The 16,524-nt window shown below is 44.9% G+C and overlaps 1 long non-coding RNA gene across 1 annotated transcript in view; it reads right to left on the bottom strand.

Moving 5' to 3' along the window:
* LOC117186152 overlaps positions 1–16,524 on the bottom strand; it is an 85,046-nt gene that overhangs the window by 56,551 nt on the left and 11,971 nt on the right. Inside the window, exon 2 of the long non-coding RNA XR_004471285.1 lies at positions 1,139–1,149. This is a non-coding gene — a long non-coding RNA (uncharacterized LOC117186152). The remainder of the gene's footprint in view (positions 1–1,138; positions 1,150–16,524) is intronic.

Below are 16,524 nucleotides of genomic sequence, written 5' to 3'. Positions count from 1 at the left end.
GCGTTTGCGGTGCCGTCGTCTTTCTGGGTGCAAATTTGTAATGCAAATTTTCGTTTGCCATCAAAGTCGTCTGTTGGCCTGATCATAATCCCCGCATATCTTCGACTCGATGTATTTACTCTATAGAGAGGTAGAGGTTTTTTTTAGCCTTTTCTGTGCATATAATGGATAAAAATAAAAGGTATTAATTAACAATAAAAATAACTTGACTGGAGGCACGCTTTGGCGTTATTTCATCGCGACTTTCAGGAACAACAATGCCATCAATCTTGAGAGCTGAAACCTCTTTTGTTATTTTGTTATTTGTTATATTTTTGGCACTCTTTATTTATTTATAAAGCAGACGGAGTTTCCAGTCGTCGCCGTTGCCGTCGCACACAATCGATCTATGGCGCGAAAGCCAAAAATAAACGTTAAGCCGCAAGCAGCAAGCCGCAAACCGCAGACTTTGACGCCTCAGGGGCCCCCAACCCCTGCCCAGCAGAGTCGCAGATATCGTGGTATGCCCCTCCCCCTCCTCTGTCGTACCCCTCTGACAGTAGCCGTTAAAGCGGGTTAATCCGTCTGATCCGCAAACGGAATCGTGAGAAGGGCCCCAGACACAAAGATATTTCACACCCTTGATGGCCTCCGAGTGGAAGTTTTTCTTTTTTTCTTTTTTTGTTGTGGAAAACTACAGATATCTTCTTGGACCCAGACCCCAATTTGCTATCGTTAGATGGCACTCCTCTCCTTCTGTCGCTCCTCTGCACTCCCCCCCCCCCCTGTTCCACACCACTTCACGCACCTCACAGAAAGCTTATTTACAGGCTTTATGAGTGTTAACACCTGATAACATTTGATTTAGATATCAACAGAGTAATTAGTGGATGACATTTCTGTAAAATTTCCATATCTCTGCGGTGGTATTTTTGGTTCTTTCGGTTGCGACTTTTCCATCGGCTTTTTGGCCTATTTTTAGATGTTTGCCGTGCCTCGTTCGTGCATGTAGTTGATCATGGGTCATGATCGTGTGACCCATTTTGAGGTTGGGAAAAATATACAATATTTAAACGGTGTACGTCTCGTACAGTTGTGGAATAAACGGTATCTGCTGTGCCAGAATCGTGGAAGATAAATGCATAAGAATTGTACTCACGTGATAGCAGACTGAAAATAGAAAAATATATTCAACATTAAATGAGTTTTCAAGTAAATTTAACAATCAGGAAACATCTGAGGGAGATTTGTACAAAAGGGTATCTGTAAGTCGAGATTTAAAGCAACAGGAAAAGAAAATTCAAATAAATTCTATTTGATTCTCCCACGACGAGGGTCAGTATTTGCTGAGAGCGAGAGCGAGAGAGAGTCAATGCATACGAATGTGTTGCTGTTGGAGAGAGCCATAGAAGGAAGGATGGAAGGCATTGCCGAGAGAGCGAGAGAGAGGGACTGCAGGAGAGGAGCTGCACTGCATTCAAAGCTCAAAGGCGCACGACGATGATTCGTCGAGAGAGAGAGTCGTTCCATACGAATGTGTCGCCTTAATGTTGTTGCTGCTGGAGAGAGCAATAGAAGGAAGGAATTGCCAAAGACAGAGAGAGGGATTGCAGGAGAGGAGCAATGCTCTCGCAGATGAAATGAAGATCAAGAGATTAGCCACTGCACTCGAAGCACTCGAATTGGTCCTCCTATTGGCTTAGGCCCGCCCCCTCGTTGGTCAAAGTCCGCTCCTGCATCGATGGTCACAGTACTCCTACTGACTCCCCCTAGAACCTTCTCTCCGGAGACTTATGCCGCTTGAAGGTCTGCCTGTGTCTCGGCAAGGGTGTCTCTTTTTCTTCAAGGGCGGATTCTCTTCAATTGATTTTCACAACAAGTGTTCGTTTTTCAAAGCATTTCTTTTGATTGTTGGAAATTCCCAGAGCAACTTCAGTAATTTCTCAGTGTACAAGATCTTTGATAAGCCCCCTCTATGCCATATATCAAAAGTAAATCATGTTTGGGAGAGGGGGGACACATATCATCTGTCATTGAACAGGCCATGGGTAGGCGCACGCACGTGTGCCCATCCGGAAATGTGACGGGCCCCGAAAAAAAGGGAATTACTTTATTGTATTCGCACGATTAGATCTTCGATTAGGTGTTGTCTTGTTAGATCGATATATGGCTGTTTCTGTTTCGGTTTCTGTTTCCGTTTCTTTCTGCTGTTTTCTGCGCTGATTGCGTGACATTTGCTTGGAGAATCGTTCTACCAAAGTCGAAGTCGAAGTCGTAGACTCAGTCACGAGCTGTCTGCTGATTCCATGCATCGTACGATCGCTCTGTAAGCAGTCGGCGATCTTCTACCTCCGGCAGTTCCGGCACACAGCCACCAGGCAGCAGTCGGCAGGCACCAACCGCCAACCGCCAACCGCCAGTTGCTGACGTCAAGGATTTTAATCGAAAGTTGCTCTGACCCACATATAGACATTGAAAGCACAAGTGTTGGCCCCGGACCCCAGACCACAGACCCCAGGCCCTTCCCAGTAGTCGCGTATGTCTGTTGCTGACTAAAAATCGTAACCGATAAGGCCACCCCGAGTCGAGTCCCATGCACCGCAACACGTACTCCTCCTCGGGCGTCTTTCAGGGCGTACTCGGGTACTATTTCACCATATGCCTTCCAGCAACGATAAGGCGGGCTGGCACCCGCATGCTATGACTGATTGTCTGCTGCGGCGGCTTATCAGCTGACGTCGTCAGTTGTTAACCGCTGGAAAGCACTGGAAAGCGTACAACAAGCAGTGCTACAAGCAGGGAGCTAGGCAGAGACAGAGACATTACCTAAGGCAGCGGCACTAGACACCGGCCCATGCCGTTCACTTGTGAGGCGGGGTGCAAAGTCTATGGGCAACGTCGTCATCCATAAAACAAGTTGGGAGGCAAACGACCTTGCATAATGTTTCCAACCAACCCCCCAGACGCCCATAAACACGACACCTGCCCAATGTCCAAGCGGTCTGATCGTCACGAATGAGTCACCAGTGACGTCCGTCCCCATTCGATGATTTGATGGATCCCCCGGCTAGTGACGCGTGTGCTCCAGGATGTAGCCCAAGTTTTCCGTTCTGGGAAGATCTGAATGAGCAATGCCGTGATTTGGCATGGGAATAAATTGCATTAGAGGAACATGATATCACTTAACTGGAATAAATATCAGGCCTTTTTTTTTTGCATTGAACATCCGCTTGGCATACCACCCTTTTACTCTCTAAAGATCTTGGAATAGAAACATCATCTCTCAGAGAAATCGTTGGGTTTTACAACCGCTTTTTGCACCCACAATATTTAAAAGATAACAGTCCAAATTCCTCAATAATTTACATAACTTTTGAGCAAAAAACATACATACTTTTCAGACCTACAAAATCCAACTAATGGCCATCCCATATAGACTTTTCAGACTTTCGAAATCCCAGTACTGACCATCGCTTAATTTTTTGGATTTTTATTTTTCTGTCTAGAAGAACCCAAACCCTTATTTATATAACGCAAATCATCATCCGATCTGTTGCTTCTTTCAACAGACTCTGCACTGCCGTCCCAGACATGCCCCAGGGGCCCCAATCTATGGCCAAAACACAGACAGGCACACACACAGGCAACCAAAGAGAAGAAGTTCAAGATTTTCAAGTTGTTTTTGTTTTTTGGTTTTTTGGTTTTTGTTTTTGGCGCCGTCTAGCTCAAAAACTGTCTAAAACTGTCATTAATTAGAATTTGCAGCGTGTCGTCGCCTGTCTGGCCGATTTGGCCCCCAAAAAATAAAAGCTGGAAGACCGCATTCAAAGATAGATTTTTGTCGAACGATGTCTGGAATTCCCCCCCCCCCCCCCCCCATCACCTTATGATAAAATAAATAAAGAAAAATTAGCCAACAAACGCGTGCGTGTTTGCCAAAGCCAAAAAAAATAAAAAATAAAAATAATAATCATAAATAAAGGTAAAGGAAAATAAAGCAAATAATGAACCGAAAAACCAGTCGCTGGAGACCCCCCCCCCCTCGAGAGAGAGAGATCTTTGGGAGCCACCAGCACACGCGCCGCCGCAGAGCAATTTCCAGCGCGTGAGGCAGGGTCCACGCGACTCTGACTGCAGCGGCGGCGGCAGCGGCGGCGGAGGCAGCAACAGTTGAGTTCACACGCTCTCCGGCTGCTCCATTGTGTGGCGTTTATTCCATTTGATTGTTCGCGGAATTTGTGGCGACATTCCCAGCACACTCCATGCATAGTATATATCCCCCATGTGTGGGGGCCACCACGGCTACAGTGGGGCTTTTCAATACAGAACTGGTTATGGCCCAGACTGGGATCTGAATGGCAAATGACAACAATTCTGCTCAGCACTTTTTGGTCTAATTTAAGCAGTTTATTCTTTATGGACTCTTTTATTGATATATGGGAAAACCCAACGCTTGTCCTTTCTCTTTTATGTAATGTTCACTGTAAATGCCACGTTTTTTTTTGTTTTTAATTTGCCGCTGACGTTCTGTCAATTAGCTCCAGTGGCGGCACGGCACGGCAGGGCGGGGCGTGTGTGTGTGGGCGTTTGATTGATGTTAGAAACAAAAGCCGCCGCCACCGCCACCACAGTCAAACGAGAATGTTACTAAACCACCAACTGAATGACTAAACGACAGACTGTTCGACTGACTGACTGACTGCCAACAGGTGTCCGTGGCAGGGCAAGGCAGCAAACACCTCTCCATCTCTCGCTGGCTGGATTTCCCCCATTGACAGGGGGACGCGACTGATAGATAAATGCCTCATAAATCAAGAGTATGTAAATAGCTTACGCGCGTGTGTGTTCTACTTCTATTTGCCTAGTGAGGCCCATTGAAACTTACGGCTTAGACACAGACCGATAAACGCTGATGGCGATGGCTGATGGCTGATGGCTCGGAATTCCGGGAACAACAGAACGGAGCAGAACGGAGCAGAACAGAGCGGTTGAAGCTGCGATTCGTGGCACGTTTTGCTCATTATGCCGCCCCAGTGCGCCGATCGTTATTTATATCTTAATTTTCTGTTTCTTTGGGAAAGAGAGACACTTTGTGCCCCTCTGGAGGGCTCCCAAAACACTCCCGATTGCAGATCAATGCCTTGGCCAGTGAATTGTCGAGCAATTCAAGCAATTAATTGGAATTCCTCGATTCAAAGTCAATGGAATGCTTACATAATCCCAGAGCCGAACCCAGGCCCGGGACGGAACTTACGTAAGCACTGTTTTTGTGAAAGCAAGAAAACGGGAAAGAAAGGGCGCAAAAAAAAAAAAAAGAAAAGTGTTTATGCTGGAAGAAAAAACGGAAATACTGCAGTGACCCACTAAAAAAAAACTCAGACACGCGCCAAAAAAAAATATATCTACAAAAAAGGGAGACGAGAGATCGGAGATATTCCATAAATAAATGGAAATGGTCTGGAGTACTTGTACGAAATTAATGAAAGCCTTCTAAGGGGTGCATTTTGGTGATCCATATATTATAAATGACCCCGAAAACCCTCGAATAACGAGTTTCAAGCAAATCTTATACATTTTTTAATAAGTTTCCACCCTGTTTCGATCGTATTGGGGGTTATTTGAGGTTAGAACAAAAATCTGACCTTGGATTCGTGTTTAGGGCCCTAAAATACATAGGAAACGGAAAAAACTACCTGAAAACTTGAAACTTTGGCTGCAAGATACTATCTATTATCCAAAAGATACATACATAAGATACATACTAGCCTTAAGGGAGTGCAAATCGTATCTGTTCATTCTTTTGGTCCCTTGAAAGCTGAGAAAATCTCCTTGGAAAAGACATACCCACATCGCTTTGATTTTTCCCGAAGATTCTGCAAGTAATTATTCCTAAATTTCCTTAAAATATTCCCCAATAAACACAAAAACAAAACGTTTTCCTCTGTCATGCATTTCGTGCCACGCGCCAATGCCATAAAGATGGCTTTTGGGGGGGAAGACCACAAAGGAGATCCCAGCGCACAAACAAAAAGATATATGTACATATAATAACAGTAATCAAGAGATCTTACTCTCCCCTCACATTAGAGGGGGTGCAGGGGGCGGGGGCGCCTGACGACAGAGCCGCAGAGTCAACAGCGGTAGCGGCGGTGGGTGGAAAGAAAAAAACAAAAAACAACAACAAAAACGCTCACTCGAACAAACGACAAACAAAGCAACAAACGGACGGAAACGGAGACGGAGACGGAGAGAGAGAGGTAAGGGGAGAAAGAGAGTGATGGATGAAGGCTGGAACTAGGGGTGGGGTGGGGGGGTAAGGGGAAGCTATAAAGATTGTGCGGCACGTGCCGCTCGCGTCGTCGTCAGCGCCAAATGGGGGCCAATAGGCAAGCAATGGCCGAGGGCAAAATTCGAATTCGAATTTCGAATTTCGCAGCGACGTGCAAGTGATCGCGACAGCTCAGCCGCTGCGCACGTCACCCGCTCATTACCATCCGTTGCCAGCCCCCACGTAATCCCCTTTGTACCCGCCACCCCTGCACCCCGGCACCCCTGCACTCGCCCGTGATCGATCTATTGTTCGCTGTTTGCCTGCCTTCATGGGCGCCATGGGGTTAATGGAGCATGATGGCGTTTTCAATTTGAACGCTGCACACAATTATCGTCCATCGGTGGGGGCAAGCACATATCTGAGAGATACACTGTCCAGCACGAACAGGAGAACAGAAACAATTGCCTAATTAGAAAGTTCAAATCCATAAAAAAAATATCTGCATTCCCTCTTGGGGGGGGGAGACCTGTTTTGGGTGGGTGAGGGAGGGTGGGGGATAGGCCTATCATCAGCTCGAAGACCTGAGGCCCCCAAAAAGTATCGCAGTACCGGCTCCAAGTCTAAAGTACTCGGAGCTTTGCTGACGCACGAGATGATTATCAGGCGAGAGAGGTCTGGCTGGAGGTGGGCCGTGGCGGGGCGGGGCGGGGTGGACAAGGCAGGGCAGGGGCAAACGATCGCTGCTGCTGGTGCTGCTGCTGCTGCTGCTGCTCCAATGGCAATCAGCAACACGAGCCCCAGCCCCAATTGAGCGTGCTGCTCGTGCTGGGGAGCTCGTGCCGACAGCAGCGACAACGACAACGACAACGACAACGGATCGATCGATCAGTCGTTCAGTCGCTCAGTCGTTTGGTCAGTCATTCATTCAGTCAGTCGGTCGATCGGTTGATCGGTCAGTCGAGCGCCTCACCAAATTCGTTATGGTAATCATCATTAGCCTCTGCCTGCTCGTGTGCCGGGGCCCCAGACGCTGCTTTTCTCCTCTTCTTTTCCTGGCCTGGCCATAGGTCAAGCGCAGGGCACTCTCCGATCGCGAGATAGAGCCAAAAATAAACCTACTCCCTTGTGGAAAATCTATTGGAAAAGTATTTCCGCTTGACCGTTGAGTCCCGCCCAGCGTTGACTAAGCAGGCGGTTCACCGACTTCTCGGAATCGGCTTCTATATGGTGGCCATGGCTGTGACTCGTTTCGAGACTTTTGTCAACGCAAACTGCTTCCTGATGTCGCTTGAAGAAGGGTTCCCGACCTGTTTGTTTGTTTGCGGAAACGGAGAACCTCTTACAAAAGGCGGAACTGGCTCTGGCTTTGGCTCTGGCTCTGGCTCTGGCAGCTTTAAGTTTTTGGGTGGTGGAGAGTCCAACGCTTATCAATCGCTTTCCCACCCGTGGGGGAAGGTCAACATCTTTGATGTCTTTTGATTAGCACCGCCACCGTCTCGTCGAATGGTGTGCTCTTTGGGGTCGCTGCCATTTGCCTTTTTATGACTTTCCCCTCTGGCTAATTAGCTCGTACTCGAGAGGCAGGGGCAGGGGCTGGGGCTGGGGCAGGGGCTGGGGCAGAACCAGTAGCGGGACTCGCGAGTTGTTTACTTAGACGCCGCTCGAGATGCGATTAGATTGAGTGGCGCAATCGATTGGCCCCCCCATCCCCCCCCTCTCCCCACCCATGATCGATGGTTTATTTTTAGTCATTTTCGGATTATTAATATTCCATATTTTATTGTGACTCCTGGACTTCGAGTGTGTCGATTGTGTCGAGTGGCCGAGTGCCGTGTGTACGGAACGGGGTAATCAGCACCCCACAACCACAGCCACAGGGCGGGCATTCGATTCTTGTTTTTTCGAGTATTTCTGAATTTTATGGCAGACACTGTTTTCGCGGACACGGACACGGACTTTGGCACACTTCTTGAGGGTGCCACCAATCTTTTAGGGGGCGCTATATCTAGCCACGTACGAGTGCGAATGCGAGTGCGAGTACAGAGTATTATTGATAGGGGTAGGACCCACCGCACCGCACCGGACCGTATCGGGCCGATAGGGAGGCCTACCTACTGCGCTTTTATTTCAATGGGGCACCAGGTGCAGATGCCACGTGACTTGCGGCCCACAGCTGGCCAGGGATCTTTGTTGAGCAATGGGGGATGTACCAGTGACTTTTGATTCCCCGACAGCAGGGGCTTTAAGCAGGTGCCAATCAAGTGCTTTTTTCCTTTGCCAGAAATCTATATGTGCACATACCATGAAATCGATGTCCATGTCGTAAACCTCTGAGGATTACAAATGCCCCACTGGCACTATGGGGCTAAAGAAATTGCAAGGAAAGGAATTTCCTATATAATAAAATGAAGGACTTCTGAAGAACACAGTAAACACAATAATAATGATATTAATGAATAAATTGATTTAAAAAAATATATATAAATTAATATAATATAATATATATGTACATATATATAATTTATTAATATTACCAACAAAATATATTCATATTTTAATCTTTTAATTTTCATATATGTATATTTTATAAATTTTATATAAAAAAAAAGAATTAAAAAATATTAAAATATTAATATATTTTTATATTTTAATCTTTATAATTATTTTTTTAATTTATAATTTATAAAAAAAAATATAACAATTAAAAAGTATTAAAAAATTAATATTTTTTTATATTTTAATCTTTATAATTATTTTTTTTATTTAAAATTTATAAAATATATATGAAAATTAAAAAGATTAAAATATGAATATATTTTTGTTAATATTAATAAATAAAATTAATAATATTATATTTTAAACTTTATAAATATTTTTTTAATTTATAATCTATAAAAAAAATATGAAAATTAAAAGGATTAAAGTATTGTGTATATTTATTTTATATGTATTTATATAAATATTATTTAAATGAATTTATTTATTAATATCATTAATTTTTTTATTCAAATTAATACAAATTTTAATGTCTTAGTACTAGATTTAAGCAAATATCTTTCTACAATAATACTAAATGCGCTAAATATATAAATAAATATAAATATATAGGTGCATTGTTAAGAGCCACGAGGAGGTGAGAGGAGAAATGGTTGCCAGGAGGAAATGTGCACCCGGAAAGAGCGGACAGCAGAGAGAGGGATAGAGGGGATAATGGAGATGGATATGGATATGTCTTCATCCTGTTGGAGAAAAAAGAATTGGAGGACTGTGAGAAAGGGAGGATGATACTTCTGGAAGTACTTTTTACAGTTTGCTAGAAGATCCAACGTTCCTTTTGGGTCAAATGTAAAACTCTTAACCTTGTAGAATTCAAAACAATTTCTTGGACCCCTGGAGGCCCAACCGCAACGATTTCATTTGATTCGATTTGATGGCATTCTTTGAGCCTCACCTTCGCGTGCTCGTTATCTGAATGCCGTTTCAATGTCGATGGCTTCCGTTCCCCCTCCGTTCCAGTTATCTTTTGACCAGAAGTCGAGCCCACTTCAGTTGAGGCCCTGCGACGGTTGGCGGGCGAGTCAATAACACTTTGAAAAATTGACCAAGTCCCCCCCCTCCGAACAGAATCTTATCGCCAAGGAGCGTGACAGGCAACGGCGGCACCCTCCCCGGTAGCCAATATTCTAGTCACCATCTTATCATGAGATCCACACACAAAAAAAAAAAAAAGAAGGAAAACACTCGTGCTCCCGCGATTGTTATGTGAACGGGAACGTCAGCCGACCTTATCAGAGAGGCCTGCAATATGGTATGGGTGCACACAGATATATTTATATATATATATATATATATACATGTGAATATGTTTATATAGTCGATTATATCTGGAAAGGTAGCTGCTGGCTGCTGACTGCTGACTGTTGACTGTTGACTGGGGCATGACTTTTTGCGTGTGCCATGACGAATGCGAGAAATGCTATTTTTACGACAGCCCCAGAACCCCCACAGCCAGACCCTCCAGAGAGCCATCCCGCAAAAACAATGAACTGTACAAAAAATTTTCCATGAATTCCGTTTTATTTGTTTTGTTTTCCAGCCCCGGAGCCCCCGAGCCCCACCGTTGTGGCGTTTTATCAATAATTATTTTGTTGTGCCCGCCACTGCCTCCGCGAGTGGCTTGTTTCTTATCAACACCTGAGGCGGCTCAAGAGGGGGAGGTGGTGGCGGCTTCGAACTGCAGCTGGAGGGGGGGCTGAGAGGGCAGGGTCTGGGTCTGGGTCTGGGTCTGGTCGTGTGACACAGACCCCCACAATCACGTAGACCCCTACATCGCCGTAGATTCGAAACAGCAGCGTCGTCTGTCTGCTATAATTAGACACAAATGCAAGGCTGCAGCGATCGATCGCTGGATCGATCGGTCGATCGATCGATTGAGCACTATCTATCGATCTGCTGGCATGTGTAAACCATACCCTTGCCTAAGGAGTGCGACTTCCACGTCTATCTGCTAATTGATTAGGCCCATCTATCGATCTACTCGTATTGATTGTCCGCTCTTATCACTCGATGGCCCCTCGAGTGTGTGGAAACTTTTGCGGCCTGCTCGGTGGCCCTGTGGCCCGGTGGCCATTTTATGTGCCGGACAGGTTCCTCCAATCGATGGATAATTTAATGCATTACAGCAGGCGGCCATTATTCAAAAGATCTCTCTATCCTGCTCGCACTTTCGCTGCTGGAAAATAATTAAAGTTGCAACAGCATCCGAAGGAGCAGCTGCCTCTGCCTCTGCTCTGCCTCTGTTGGGTGTTAACTTGCTTAACGTGCATCAAGTCGCATGCAATTATGAGATGCAAAAGGGTTCGGCATCGGCATCGCCAACACAGGCCTGTGCTTCGCGATTCGCGATTCGTTGCAAATGCAAATGCATCCCAAGTAGCCCTTCTTCCCAGCGATCCCCAAGCCCCGATCTCTGTGTAATTGAACAATTTTGCTGCGTGGCAGCTGCTGCAGCAATGGCGGAGTGGATCACAGTGGTTGCAGCATGCCGTAGGAGACAAATAGATGTATCTGGTGGATCGTCGGCCCTGTTTTCATACATCAATGAACCACTGTTTGCTGGCCCAGGGTCAGTGCAGTGTTTATTTAGGCCCCAACCGGCAGCAGCCGCACACGACGCTGAACGGCAACGCAGAGGATTCCAGGCCCAAACAAAGGCGTTGGCCATAACAACTCAATATACAAGGCAGAAGCAGGCAACAGGCAACCGAAAAGGGAAACACAGATACGAGATACGAGATACGGATACGCGTAAGCAGCGAGACAGAGAGACAGAGAGTGAAAGATGCGATGGATCGTTGTCTCTGGCCATCCTCTGGCTGGCTGGGAGGCCCGCTACACTTATGTAAATACAAAAATGGACGTGGACATGGAAGTGGATGTGGACCTTGATTTCCATGTAAATTTCATGGGACTTTCTGCAGGCAGGCAGGCAGGCAGGCAGGCAGGGCCTCGCAGGTGCGAACTACTTTTCAAACTACCGATCGGGGGACTGTGTTTGCTTTTCCCCCCAGCTAAAAAGCCAAAAGGCAGTTAATTAGCTGCCTTGCTTCTAATGCGTGCCCCTCGGGCGTATGAGTAATGTCACACCCAGCGGCTACAGAGCCAGGGCTCGATCAAATAGCAAATATTGACAGACACAGGGGGCTCTTGGCTCTGTGCTCTGTTCACGGGGTTGGGCACCATTGAACGTCAACGACTCTTGAACCAGTCCGTCCCCGAGGAACACACTCTCTCTCCCTGTCTCTCTCTCTGTGTGTGTGTATCTGTGCAAACAAGAAAGTGACTGGCAAATATTGACACCGATCGACCGATACCAAGGGCTGCAAAAGCAAAAGCAAAACTCAGTCGGTGGAAGAAGAAATATTATTGTGGAAGAGCCCCCCGTTCCGGAACCCCCGCCTATCAGGCTCGTCTCCATTGACGTAAATGCGGTGGCAAGCGACAAAATAACAATAACTCCAACAATCACAAGACATTTTGAAAATGACGCGTGCTGATTGCCACAGAGCCCCAGAGCCCCACCTGTCAAAAGGCGCACGGCATTGCCGGTTCTTTCCTCTGATAAAAGTGTTTAACATTCATTAAGATTAATAATAATAAAGGCAGACCAGCAGACAGCCGAGAAACCGTAACCGAAACCGAAACCGAAACTCGTTTCAAATTCACATATTTTTTTCTTCACCGAAATTTGATGTGTGCCAGCGAGCATACAAAAAATATTCCTTTGAGCGCGACATAAAACCCCCACCATAAACCAGAAAACTTTTCATGTCTCATTTTTCAGCTGGTTCTCTCCTAGAAATTTGCAGTCGTTCGAGTCCAAAGGTCTAGCAATAAGAAGAGAAGAAGCTCCGCAGCGAAGTAGAGTCCCGTTCGTTGTTCCTTTTGCTTCCCTCCAGCACGAGGCCGAAGGCGAGAGCGAAGGCATGCAAGAGAGGCCTCACAGCGAGAGAGTGCCGCTGCATTAATGCTGTTGTTGTTGTTGCTGCTGGTGAGGGCGTTAGAAGGAAGAAAAGAGCAAAGAGAGAGAGCAAAGGTGCGTGAGCTGCTGATCAAGAGATAAGAAAATTGCGACAACAGCACCCGCGCAATTCTGTTTCAACAATTCCTGAAATTATTGTTTGGTTTTGTTTTTTCTGCACTTTATTTTCCCAGTCAAAGCTGATGAAATATTTGAATTTAATTTGCCAAATATAAGGCTATATTTATATACATATGTATAATCTTTAGATATAGATATGTAATCCATATACATATGTAGATGAGATCAAATATATCTCTGTCTATGGAATCTGCATGAAAATAACTTTTATTTCCAATGAAATGAATGAATAATCTGCTTTATCCAGTTGACTAACGATGACTCTAAGAAATATTTTGGTGGGGAATTCTAAGCAAATTCTAAGAATCCAACAGATAAAAGATTGACCAGAAGAAGTTCCTTCTGAGGCGAGATCAAGGTCACTAAAGTAGGCCTGAATGTAAAAGACCTTTCTATCAATATATTCTATCCGAAAACCTATATAATAAGGCCTTCAAATGTACTGGTATATCGATTATTAGATAAAGAATCCTACAGATAAAAGATTGACCAGAAATAGTAGAAGAAGTCCTCCCTGAGGCGAGATCAAGGTCTCTAAAGTAGGCCTGAAGGTCGAAGACCTTTCTATCTATATATTCTACCAGAAATCCTATATTATGAGGCCTTCAAGCGTACTGGTATATCGATTATTATAAGATAAAGAATCCAACAGATAAAAAATTGACCAGAAGAAGTTCCCTCTGAGGCAAGATTAAGGTCTCTAAAGACTAAAAAAGACTGAAACCCTATATAATGAGGCCTTCAAACGTACTGCTATACCGATTATAATTCCCGATGTGTCTCTTCCCCAAAAATGTAGGCCAACAAAGTCCCTTAAAAGGCATTTGGAAACACAAACATATATACAAATATATATATTTATATAGACACATATATACATGAATTTATTTTCTGAAGCGCCACAGCAACAAGTATTTGAAAATTGAATATTTATAAGGCCTGGTCGATCAGGTATTTTATCGGTTGGCAGAGACTCCTCTTAGAAAACAAGTCACATATTTTAGTGTTTCGAGATCGATTCTAGCCCCCAAACTATGCAGAATATTTGCCAGATATTCCTCCATACGAGGGGTGGGGGGTGGGGGGTTTAGATGCTTATGATGGGGAAATTAGCATAGAGCCAGACCTCGAAACCCTAGCCCCGAACCCTGCCAGCTGTCGCGAGACGCTTTTCTAATTCAATTTTAATTGTTTTGATGGCCCCACCGCTTCCACCGGCTGGCTTGACGTCAATGGAATTATAAAAACAAATACAGATGCTGGTATAACAACAGCAAATACGAGAGTAACTGGTTCGATGCTCTACGATCTACGATCTCCGATCTCTGGCTCGGGCTCTGGCTTTGGCTCCACGGTAGCAGAAGGAATGTCGGAGCTGGGCGCTGGATGGAGCGGACAGCCATGAAAACCGTGACTCTGAATACATCTGGACACGCTATAGCCTTATGCATACTGTATGTATATTGTATCTATATCTGTATCTGTATCTGACTGTTAGGCAACGCATCTTTGCATCCGTGACTATGAATCTGATCTGGGAATCTGAATATAAAACTAGCGCCTTCGATTTCACTGGAATATTATTATTCTTTTCTGATGTTTTTCTTCTTTCTTTTTTTTTGTTGTTTTTTGTTTTGGGTAAATTTCCATGGCTTTTGAAATTTTTATTTGTTTGTTTGTTTGTTTCGTTGCGTTGTGTTCCGTTTCGTTCCGTTTCGTTTCGTGCGTTTGTTTTGTAGGCTCTCTGGGATCTTGTTGTTCACTTTCCTACAGAAACTTTAAATGATTCTGCATCTCATAGGAGGGCAAAACGAAGACAGAATACTCTTACGGCAGGGACTTAGGAGCAGGGAATCTTTCAAGGGAATATTTTCATATTTTTTACAGATAGTTTTCCTTATGGAATGGATTTTTCGATAAAAGAATCGATCAAGGGATGGAATGTTACAGGAATATTTCAGATATTGCTATGGTTTATAATCGAATCATCTTAAGATTCGATTTTTAACTGGAATATCGGGATAAATATACATTAAAAGTTGGAAAGCTTTATGTTTCCCTTGAGAACCTTCCTGCCCAGGTACAACCCTTGATATTATAATATTTTTAGTACTTCTTACAATACCATTAGGATCCTACGATGAATCAATCCCAAATCTTTTCTTCCATCCCCTTCCAAAGCGTAATACTCCTTCAATCTGGTATTTTCTCTCTTCTGCTTGGCTGGCAAGCCCTGCCATTATGTCATAGTACTCTCCCCGCATAGATCAGGGTATGGCTGACACTTTCGATGTTGTCGGGCGATGATGTCTTATCGGGAGCGCACGCCACGCCGTTCGCTAGTGAGGACCGGGCGCTGATTGGTCCCTCTATAAAAAGCTTCGCTGCTGTTGTTCCAGTTTTTGTTCCAACGGCGTGTTATCGCCAGAGGAGCGTCTATCAAGCGATGACTCGCAAATACACGCACACACCCACACACCCACACACGCGGACAAGCACACAGTTTCTGGCAGATCACACAGATAGAAGAATTTTTTTGATAGACTCACGCGACCTTCAGTCGCTGTATCACGTGTTGCAGCCGATTGCGGCGTGATCGTGATTGTCCTCAAAAACAAAGTCTGCCGACCGACCAGCAGGGGGAATGGAGGGGTGGGGTGGTGAGGGGGGAGTGGGTAGTGCGTAGAGCAATCAAATTGTGGGAGTGGGAGGGTGTTAAATCTTTGATAAAGCCAATTTATGACATCAAAAACCGCTTTGTTTGTGTTTGTTAGTGTTTGCTTGTGTGTGTGTGTGTGTGTGTGTGTGTGTGTGTGTGTGTGTGTGTGTATCTGTGTTGATTGCTTAGCAACCTCTCACTGATAGCGATGTTTATAAGAAAATACATTTTTCGAAAATCTTCCATAGATCTAAACGAAAAACGTGACCAGAGCAAAACGCTGGAGGAAAACTTTGTAGCCATAGGAAATATTCCAAAACAAGAAAGAAACAAAAAAATTCCAAAACAAAAAAACGTGAAAAGCGTGGAAAACTATTCATTGCAAACACATGTGAAAAGGAGGGGGGCCTCCCCCCTCCACCACTTCCCCACCCCATTGTGGGGCACAACAAATTCTAATTTGTGTCATCGTAAATAGCGTCAGGTTATCAATTAAGCTATTGATTTATGCCTCATCGTAAATCGAAAACAATAACAGTGGCAGCAGGCAGTCCGAGGGCCCAGTGCCCAGGGTCTCTTCGTTATGACAGCCCCTTAATAGCATCGGGGATCGGGGACTTGGGGCAGCTTCAATTAAGGCGGCAGGCCACACCAAATAACCAGGGCGTTACTTCTGGCCTGGCCTGGTCGGTTATCCTTAAAGGGTTTTTAATTAAATTTCACAAGTCGCTCTGCTCTGCTCTGCTCTGCTCTCTACTTCGCGCTCCTTTTTAATTGAAATGTGTTAAAATTACTTTGAAAGTGTGAAGTCGCTGCACGTTCCGTATCCTCTCCCCTACTGCGCTCCCTCCCTCCCTCCTTCCATTACGTATATTGTATATTGTATTTTGCAATTTACGTTGTCAATTTTAACGCCCCGAAAAATAATATCAGTTCCAACCGAAGGTCTTACCG

The sequence above is a fragment of the Drosophila miranda genome, chromosome XR (genome assembly GCF_003369915.1).
Source record: "Drosophila miranda strain MSH22 chromosome XR, D.miranda_PacBio2.1, whole genome shotgun sequence".
Lineage (NCBI taxonomy): Eukaryota > Metazoa > Arthropoda > Insecta > Diptera > Drosophilidae > Drosophila > Drosophila miranda.
This window is presented reverse-complemented; position numbering and strand designations above follow the sequence as displayed.